At 42.6% G+C, this 6,542-nt stretch overlaps 1 pseudogene; it reads left to right on the plus strand.

Moving 5' to 3' along the window:
* Positions 1-1,054: 1,054 nt before the first annotated feature.
* Positions 1,055-1,233, plus strand: LOC137010308 (U2 spliceosomal RNA; annotated as a pseudogene).
* Positions 1,234-6,542: the final 5,309 nt, after the last annotated feature.

Here is a 6,542-nt window from a genome sequence, read left to right on the forward strand (position 1 = left end):
ATCAAGAAATTCTTAAATAAGCATATTTTAGAAAAAGAAGCTAAATCCTTAACAAATCACCGCCTCCTTCTCTCTCTCATACAGGAACGGGAACAGGTGACTCCAGTGCGCTGGATTAAAATTGGTGAGGCCCAGACTGTGTGGCAAAATGTGTCCCATCCGGCCCTTCACAAAAGACACCGCGACTTGGCATGGATGGCCGCTCACGAGATCCTCCCGGTCAGGGCCGTGATGCACTCCCAAGGAATGGCGACAAATCCAATCTGTCCTCTGCCAGGGTGTAATGCACCGGAATCCGTGAGACATACGCTCTGGGAGTGCAGTGTCGCGAGGGACCTGTGGGCAACAGCCAGCCCCCAGCAATTCCCGAGCCTGCCAGCCGGGGAGGTCCAACAACTGGACTACCCCATGATAATGGGAGGAGTGAGCCAGAGGAAAATGACACCAGCCCAGCACACCCAAACCTGGCTCACTATCAACTGCTACAAAGATGTACTATGGACCTCCAGAAACCTGCTGGTGGGGAAGCATGTGATGGTGACCCTGCACGCCATGAAACAGCTGGTCAACAACAGGCTGCAGGAGTATGCTGCGCATTGCCATTCGGACGTGGGGGTCGGAGCTACACAGGAAAGGTCCCCGTGGCCACGCGCCCTGACTGCCTGCAGATGCCCCCCTTCTGGAGGGAGCAGCGGTACCGTGGTTTAAGAGGTTCTCCTCTGAACCCAAAAGTGTTGGGTCGTGGTGTTTGTTGTGGAGTGCTGAATGAGGACATCTCAAAAGTATTGTATCGCCTGTGCCCGTTCATGTATAAGAGAGCTTTTTTATCTTTTATTTTTTAATCGTGATCAATTCTATCTATTAGGTTAAATAATGGCTTTTAAGCAACTCCAACTGTATTTTATTTATTTCCTTTCTTCTTTTACACACATCTGTTTATACAAAGTTTTATGTATCATGCATTAAGGAAGAAAAACTAATCAAAAACTTTTAATCGGAAAGGAAACCTGTGTTAATGTTCCAAAGAAATAATGTAAATGTTTGTATATAAAGAATGATTATTGAAGAAAAAAAAAAAAAATCTGTTCTTATCAGTTTAATATCTGACACGTCTCCTATCTGGGGACTACATATTAAATGGATTTTTGGCTCATGGAGCTGGAACCGGGGCTTGCTCTGTCCACTCCACGCACGACCTGGTATTGCAGTGTCTCCAGGAACGGTGTGCTTCCCCTTTTGGGGGACTGCAAATCGTTGTGGCTAATAGCAAAGGGAATGTCGCTGGAGCTTCACAAGGAGTCTCTACGTACCTGCGGTGGGATGGCACCCTTATGAAACGGTCGCCGTTGTTCCAAAGCAGCGCTTCTCAAACCAGCACTGCACGTCTTGGATGTCACTCTTGTCTGATGCGCCCGTCTGAGGTCTTGGAGTCTTTACCAACGAGCTGATGAGTTGGATCAGGTGTGTTTGATCAGGGAGACATCTAATCAAACACGCGTGACTGATGGGAACCACTGGTGTAAAGGACCGCAGCTTGTGTACAGGTGCTGGTCATATAATTAGAATGTCATCAAAAAGTTTATTTATTTCACTAATTCCTTTCAAAAAGTGAAACTTGTATATATCATATTCATTCATTACACACAGACTGAGGTTTCACATGTTTATTTCTTTTCATTTTGATGAGTATAACTGACAACTAAGGAAAATCCCAAATTCACTATCTCAGAAAATTAGAATATTGTGAAAAGGTTCAATATTGAAGACACCTGGTGCCACACACTCTTATCAGCTAATTAACTCAAAACACCTGCAAAGGCCTTTAAATGGTCTCTCAGTCTAGTTCTGTAGGCTACACAGTCATGGGGAAGACTGCTGACTTGACAGTTGTCCAAAAGATGACCATTGACACCTTGCACAAGGAGGCCAAGACACAAAAGGTCATTGCAAAAGAGGCTGGCTGTTCGCATAGCTCTGTGTCCAAGCACATTAATAGAGAGGCGAAGGGAAGGAAAAGATGTGGTAGAAAAAAAAGTGTACTAGCAATAGGGATAACCGCACCCTGGAGAGGACTGCCCAGTCAACACATGAGATCATGCGATGATCACAGTGACATCACACAATCCTCATACTGTGATCCTCAACATGTGTGTAAAGCGTGAGCTCAACGTGAGTTCATCTGATCCTCATACTGTGATCCTCAGCATGTGTGTAAAGCGTGAGCTCAACGTGAGTTCATCTGATCCTCATACTGTGATCCTCAACATGTGTGTAAAGCGTGAGCTCAACGTGAGTTCATCTGATCCTCATACTGTGATCCTCAGCATGTGTGTAAAGCGTGAGCTCAACGTGAGTTCATCTGATCCTCATACTGTGATCCTCAACATGTGTGTAAAGCGTGAGCTCAACGTGAGTTCATCTGATCCTCATACTGTGATCCTCAACATGTGTGTAAAGCGTGAGCTCAACGTGAGTTCATCTGATCCTCATACTGTGATCCTCAGCATGTGTGTAAAGCGTGAGCTCAACGTGAGTTCATCTGTTCCTCATAATGTGATCCTCAGCATGTGTGTAAAGCGTGAGCTCAACGTGAGTTCATCTGTTCCTCATACTGTGATCCTCAACATGTGTGTAAAGCGTGAGCTCAACGTGAGTTCATCTGATCCTCATACTGTGATCCTCAACATGTGTGTAAAGCGTGAGTTCATCTGATCCTCATACTGTGATCCTCAGCATGTGTAAAGCGTGAGCTCTACGTGAGTTCATCTGATCCTCATAATGTGATCCTCAGCATGTGTGTAAAGCGTGAGCTCAACGTGAGTTCATCTGATCCTCATACTGTGATCCTCAGCATGTGTAAAGCGTGAGCTCAACGTGAGTTCATCTGATCCTCATAATGTGATCCTCAGCATGTGTGTTAAGCGTGAGCTCAACGTGAGTTCATCTGATCCTCATACTGTGATCCTCAGCAGGTGTGTAAAGCGTGAGCTCAACGTGAGTTCATCTGTTCCTCATACTGTGATCCTCAACTTGTGTAAAGCGTGAGCTCAACGTGAGTTCATCTGATCCTCATACTGTGATCCTCAACATGTGTGTAAAGCGTGAGCTCAACGTGAGTTCACCTGATCCTCATACTGTGATCCTCAACATGTGTGTAAAGCGTGAGCTCATTGTGAATGCTTCACACTCCGGTCCAGTTGGCGGTGGTAAATGCACCATCTAAGCTGGTCTTCCAACCACCATAAAACATGTAAAGAAGAATAAAAAGTTGTGCATGGTATTGTTACACCGCAGAAATGGTGAGTGGCCTATTTACATACTTTTAGATGTGCAATGTGGTCTGGTCTGGTCTTTTTATTTTTTTTATTTTTTTTTAGCAGAGTACTGCTCACACATGCTATATGTGCACCAACCATTTTACCTTCAGTAATCACACCAAATTTGCTAGCTGCAGCTAGTTTGCATATAAGTATTTGTGAATTGTTAGGCCTGTTATGTCAGATCATTACAACAATACTAACTTTATATTTCAATATATATATATATTTTTTTATTTATACTTATATTTCAATAATTAACAAGCGCTGTAAAACAACAGTAAGCAAGAATGCTGCACTGGTGGAATAGCGTAAACTATCATTGCTCTTTGGATAAAAAGATGAAGTACGCCTACTCTTAGACACTCATATTAAAGATAAAAAGCCTTATTTCACCACGCTATATGACTAGTTTTTTAACAACTTCCATCTGCGGAACTGTAGCTGTTTTATGTTAAAAGCTTCAACGTCACTTCCCATTTACCAAAACTCAAAGTGACTGACATTCATCCTCTTATTAACATAACAAGCAACTTTACCCAGACATCAGATGCAACACTACATCATTAAGAATGTAAAGTGTAGATCTACAAAAGTGTAGTTTAAAGTACTTTATGGCGCACTTTCTTTAGGATACACAACAATTGTCCAAAGAAGACTTCTTAAACAATTATCAAATACAGTAATCAGTGAGAGTGGCTAAGGTTGTCCTCTCAAACAAAAACAAAAAAAAAATTGTAAAAGATTTATGTGTTTCATATAATGTTTTACTAATACAGAAGTTCTTTTTGGCCTGTTAGGATTTGGAAACAAAAATTAAGGCATTGAAAAGACAGCAACAAAAAGCTCGTAGAAAATCAAAAAAATATCATTTTGGCTCTTCAGAAAAAAAATGAAAACACTTCTGATAGTAAACACTCCTCCAGAGAACTTGAATCAGACTACTCATCAGACGACTCAGGAAATATGCTGAATGTTGTAATAATACTGTCTATATAAATTTAGCGTTTATTTTTACAACAAAGCCACAGTTTTGTTTTTTTATTTTTTTGCAGCAGATACCATGTAAGAGAAATGTTGAAGCCTGGTATATTTTAATCATGACAATATTATGTATGTTTTTGTCAGGTACACTATCTCATCCATACTCACGGCAGCTCCAATATAGGTGAGATGGTGAGACAGGCTTTAAAAAGCAAAGCATAGCGTCAGACAATGTTCTCTGTCTGTATAACAGAACGGGGAAAGATGGGAAGAAGGTGTTGCCACCTGTGCTCCTGACATGTTTGAAAAGTAAGTGTTTAAGTTTTGGTTTGTGCATCTGGATGCTGCTATAGAAATTGTAATGTTAACACCTTGCTCTTTGTGTTTTTAGAATGTGTCAGGTCTTTTCACAAACAAAATGAAATAGAGGTGAAGAAGCTAAAAGTAACCACCAGAACAACACCAGACGCGGAATGTATTCGCCAAGTAGAAATTGTTTTGTCCACCGCCAGCACCAGGCTGAAAAGGAAACCAAATAAAGGAAAAAGCTGACTTTTTGTTTGATTGTTTTTATTGATGGAAATAAAGAATGTGGGTGTAAAAGTTTGAGTTTACTGAATCATTTTAGATAACACTGAACTAACACAATTATTGTGGTGTTATATGGTGATTTTACAGTATGAGCACACAGTGATCACAGTATGAGCACACAGTGATCACAGTATGAGCACACAGTGACCACAGTATGAGCACACAGTGACCACAGTATGAGCACACAGTGATCACAGTATGAGCACACAGTGAGTGTGATGTGACCTCATATTTCCACCACAGTATGAGTGCACTGTGATTGTGCAGTGACCGCATGTTGTGAACAAAGTATGAGCACACAGTGAGAGCTCTGTGTGGTTACACTTTTAGTTCACTGTGACACTCACATTATGACCACACGATGAGAATATTGTGAGCTCATAGTGACATCATTGTGAGATCAAATTGTTGACTGGGTGTGAAACAGAACCCATTCAAAAATGTGGGGGAGATTCACAAAGAGTGGACTGCAGCTGGAGTCAGTGCTTCAAGAACCCCTACGCACAGACGTATGCAAGACATGGTTTTCAGCTGTCTCGTTCCTTGTGTCAAGCCACTCTTGAACAACAGACAGCGTCAGAGGCGCCTCGACAAAAAGGACTGGACTGCTGCTGAGTGGTCCAAAGTTACGTTCTCTGATGAAAGTCAATTTGGCATTTCCTTTGGAAATCGGGGTCCCAGAGTCTGGAGGAAGAGAGGAGAGGCACACAATCCACGTCGCTTGAGGGCCAGCCTAAAGTTTCCACAGTCAGTGATGGTTTGGGGTGCCATGTCATCTGCTGGTGTTGGCCCACTGTGTTTTCTGAGGTCCAAGGTCAACGCAGCCGTATACCAGGAAGTTTTAGAGCACTTCATGCTTCCTGCTACTGACCAACTTTATGGAGATGCAGATTTCATTTCCCAACAGGACTTGGCACCTGCACACAGTGCCAAAGCTACCAGTACCCGGTTTAAGGACCATGGTATCCCTGTTCTTAATTGGCCAGCAAACTCGCCTGACCTTAACCCCATAGAAAATCTACGGGGTATTGTGAAGAGGAAGATGCCATATGCCAGACCCAACAATGCAGAAGAGCTGAAGGCCACTATCAGAGCAACCTGGGCTCTCATAACACCTGAGCAGTGCCACAGACCGATCGACTCCATGCCACGCCGCATTGCTGCAGTAATTCAGGCAAAAGGAGCCCCAACTAAGTATTGAGTGCTGCACATGCTCATACTTTTCATGTTTATAATTTTCAGTTGGCCAAGATTTCTAAAAATCCTTTCTTTGTATTGGTCTTAAGTAATATTCTAAATTTGCTGAGATACCGGATTTGGGATTTTCCTTAGTTGTCAGTTATAATCATCAAAATTAAAAGAAATAAACATTTGAAATATATCAGTCTGTGTGCAATGTACATAATATACAAGTTTGACTTTTTGAAAGGAATTAGTGAAAGAAATCAACTTTATGATGACATTCTAATCATACGACCAGCACCTGTAGGTGCTTGGCAGTTTGCCGGCTTGAAGGCATGGTCACGGAAATCGCAGTCAAGTAATGGAAGGGACACGCCCTTCCTTTGCTTGGGGTGGGGGAGGGGGGTCACCGTTGATGAGGACGGCAAAGAGGGATAGGGTAGCCTCTGACTGGAGGCCTGGGGACTT

This window comes from Chanodichthys erythropterus, chromosome 20 (assembly GCF_024489055.1).
Source record: "Chanodichthys erythropterus isolate Z2021 chromosome 20, ASM2448905v1, whole genome shotgun sequence".
Classification (NCBI taxonomy): domain Eukaryota; kingdom Metazoa; phylum Chordata; class Actinopteri; order Cypriniformes; family Xenocyprididae; genus Chanodichthys; species Chanodichthys erythropterus.